Raw genomic sequence first — 4,178 nt, forward strand, 5'->3', positions numbered from 1 at the left:
AGAAAATTAACAAAGCAAAATCGAACCGGGGGCAATATTGTCATTTGACGCGACGGTGTCGGAATGGGCCGAAATTTGGCTAGTTGATTGGAAATGGCCCGAGCAATTGGACTCGGGGCACAGACCCGGGATCACGGGATTTAGCCAAATTCCTTCGTTTAGCCTCCGAATAATTATTTTTTGTATTAATTATATCAGGTTGAAGAAGTGTCTAACAGAAAATTAACAACGTAAAATCGTACCAGGGGCAATTTTGTCATTTGTCGCGACGGTGTCGGAATGGGTCTAAATTTGGCAAGTTGACTGGAAACGGCCTGAGAAATTAGATTCGGGGCGTAGACCCGAGATCACGGGATTTAGCCAAATTCCATCGTTTAGGCCTCCGAATAATTAATTTTCGTATTAATTATGTGAGGTTGAAGAAGTGTTGGACAGAAAATTAACAAAAAAAATCACACCAGGGGCAATTTTGTCATTCGTCGCGACGGTGTTGGAATGGGCTGAAATTTGGCAGGCTGATTCGAAACGGCTCGAGAAATTGGACTTGGGGCACAGACCCGGGATCACGAGATTTTAGCAAAACTCCTTTGTTTCGGCATCTGAATAATTATATTCCTAATTAATTTTGTTAGGTTGATGAAGTGTTGCACAGAAAATTGACAAAGTAAAAATGCACCAGGGCAATTTTGTCATTTGTCACGACGGTGTCGGAATGGGCTGAAATTTGGCTGGTAGATTGGAAACGGCCCGAGAAATTGGACTCGGGGCACAGACCCGGGATCACGAGATTTAGCCAAATATCTTCATTTAGGCCTCAGAATAATTAATTTCCTTTTTAATTATGTCAAGTTGAAGAAGTGTTGGACATAAAATTAACAAAGGAAAATCACACCAGGGGCAATTTTGTCACTTATCATGACGGTGTTGGAATGGGCCGATATTTTGGCTGGTTGATAGGAAACGGCCCGAGAAATTGGACCCGGGGCACAGACCCGGGATCACGGGATTTTAGCCAAATTTCTTCGTTTAGGCCTCCGAATAATTAATTTCCGTATTAATTATGTCAGGTTGAAGAAGTGTTGGACAGAAAATTACAATGTAAAACTACACTAGGGGCAATTTTGTCATTTCTCGCAACGGTGTCGGAATAGACCAAAATTTGGCGGGTTGATTGAAAACAGCCCGAGAAATTGGACTCGATGCACAAACCCGGGATCACGGGATTTAGCCAAATTCCTTCGTTTTGGCCTCTGAATAATTAATTTTCGTATTAATTAAGTCAGGTTGAAGAAGTGTTGGACAGAAAATTAACAACTCAAAATCACGCCAAGGGCAATTTTGCAATTTGTCGCGACGGTGTCGGAATGGGCCCAAATTTGGCAGGTTGATTGGAAACAGCCAGAGAAATTGGACTCGGGGCACAGACCCAGGATCACGGGATTTAGCCAAATTCCTTCGTTTAGGCCTCCGAATAATTAATTTTCGTATTAATTATGTCAAATTGAAGAAGTGTCGGACAGAAAATTAACGAAGAAAGATCGAAACAGGGGCAATTTTGTCGTTTGTCGCGACGGTGTCGGAATGGGCCAAAAATTTGACAGGTTGATCGGAAACGGCCCGAGAAATTGGAGTCGGGGCATGGACCCGAGATCATGGGATTTTAGCCAAATTCCTTTGTTTAGGCCTCTGAATATTTATATTCCTTATTAATTATGTCAGGTTGAAGAAGTGTTGGATAGAAATTTAATAAAGCAAAACTGCACTAGGGGCAATTTCGTCATTTCTCACGACGGTGTCGGAATGGGCCGAAATTTGGCAGGTTTATAAAAAACGGTCCGAGAAATTGAACTCGTGGCACAGACCCAGGATCACGGGATTAAGCCAAATTCCTTCGGAATAATTAATTTTCGTAGTAATTATGTTAGGTTGAAGAAGTGTTGGACAGAAAATTAACAACGCAAGACCACACTAGGGGCAATATTTGTCATTTGCCACGACAGTGACGGAATGGGCGAAAATTTGGCCTGTTGATTGGAAGCAGACCGAGAAATCGGACTGGGGCACAGACTCGGGATCACGAGATTTAGCAAAATTCCTTCGTTTAGGCCTCCGAATAATTAATTTTCATATTAATTATGACGGGTTGAAGAAGTGTTGGATAGAAAATTGACAACGCAAAATTGCAACTGGGGCAATTTTCTCATTTGTTGTGCCGATGTCAAAATGGGCCGAAATTTGGCAGGTTGATTGGAAACAGCCCGTAAAATTGGACTCGGGGCATAGACCCGGGATCACGGGATTTTAGCCAAATTTCTTCGTTTAGGCCTCCGAATAATTAATCTCCTTATTAATTATGTCCGGTTGAAGAAGTGTTGGACAAAAAGTTAACAATGAAAAACTGCACCATGGGCAATTTTTTCATTTGTCGCGACGGTGTTGGAATGGGCCGAAATCTAGCAGGTTGATCGGAACGGCCCGAGAAATTGGACTCGGGGCACAAACCCGGGATCACGGGATTTTAGCCAAATTCCTTCATTTAGGACTCCGAATAATTATTTTCCTCATTAATTATGTTAGGTTGAAGAGGTGTTGGACAAAAAATTAACAATGAAAATTTGCACTAAGGGCAATTTTTTCATTTGTCGCGACGGTGTCGATATGGGCCGAAATTTAACAGGTTATTGGAAAAGGCCTGAGAAATTGGACTCGGGACATAGACCCGGGATCACAGGATTTAGCCAAATTCCTTCGTTTAGGCCTCCGAATAATTAATTTCCTTATTAATTATGTCAGGTTGAAGAAGTGTTGGATAGAAAATTAACAAAGCAAAATCGCACTTGGGGCAATTTTGTCATTTGTCCCGACGGTGTCGGAATGGGCCGAACTTTGGCAGGTTGATCGAAAACGGCCCAAGAAATTGGACTCGGGGCACAAACCCAGAAAACGGGATTTTAGCCAAATTCCTTCGTTTAGGCTTCCGAATAATTAATTTCCTTATTAATTATATCAGGTTGCAGAAGTGTTGGACATAAAAGTAACAAAGCAAGACTGCACAGGGGCAATTTTTTTATTTGTCGCAATGGTGTCGAAATGGGCTGGAATTTGGTATGTTGATTGGAAACGGCCCGAGAAATTGGACTCGAGGCACAAACCCAGTATCACGAGTTTTAGGCAAATTCCTTCGTTTAGGCCTCCGAATAATTAATTTTCGTATTAATTATGACAGGTTGTAGAAGTGTAGGACAGAAAATTAACAAAGGAAAACAGCACCAGGGACAATTTGGTCATTTGTTGCGACGGTGTTGGAATGGGCCGAAATTTGGCGGGTTGATCGGAAACGGTCCGAGAAATTGGACTCGGGGCACAGACTCGGGATCACGAGATTTAACCAAATTCCTTCATTTAGACCTCCGAATAATTAATTTTCGTATTAATTATGTCCAGCTGAAGAAGTGTTGGACAGAAAACTAACAACGCAAAACTGCAAGAGGTCAATTTTGTCATTTGTCGCGATAATGTCGGAATGGACTGAAATTTTGCAGGTTGATTGGAAACAGGCTGAGAATTTGGACTAGGGGCACAGATCCGGGACCATGGGATTTTAACCAAATTCCTTCGCATAGGCCTCCAAATAATTAATTTCCTTATTAAGTATGTCAGGTTGAAGAAGTGTTGGAAAGAAAATTAATAAGGAAAAATCGCACCAAGGGCAATTTTGTCATTTGTCCCGACAGTGTTGGAATGGGCCGAAATTTGGCAGGATGATTGGAAAAGGACCGAAAAATTGGACTCAGGGCACAGACCCGGGATAACAGGATTTTAGCCAAATTCCTTCGTTTAGGCTTCTGAATAATTAATTTTGTTATTAATTTTGTCAGGTTGAAGAAGTGTTGGACAGAAAATTAACAAAGTAAGACCGCAGAGGGGCAATTTTGACATTTGCCGTGATGGTGTCGAAATGGGCTGAAATTTGGCAGGTTGATTAGAAACGGCCCGAGAAATTGGACTCGAGGCACAAACCCAGTATCACGAGATTTATCCAAATTCCTTCGTTTAGGCCTCCGAATAATTAATTTTCGTATTAATTATGTCAAATTAAAAAAGTGTTGGACAGAAAATTACCAACGCAAAACCGTACCAGGGGCAATTTTTTTTATTTGTCGCAACAATGTCGGAAT

The sequence above is a fragment of the Olea europaea genome, unplaced genomic scaffold, assembly GCF_002742605.1.
Source record: "Olea europaea var. sylvestris unplaced genomic scaffold, O_europaea_v1 scaffold89, whole genome shotgun sequence".
Classification (NCBI taxonomy): domain Eukaryota; kingdom Viridiplantae; phylum Streptophyta; class Magnoliopsida; order Lamiales; family Oleaceae; genus Olea; species Olea europaea.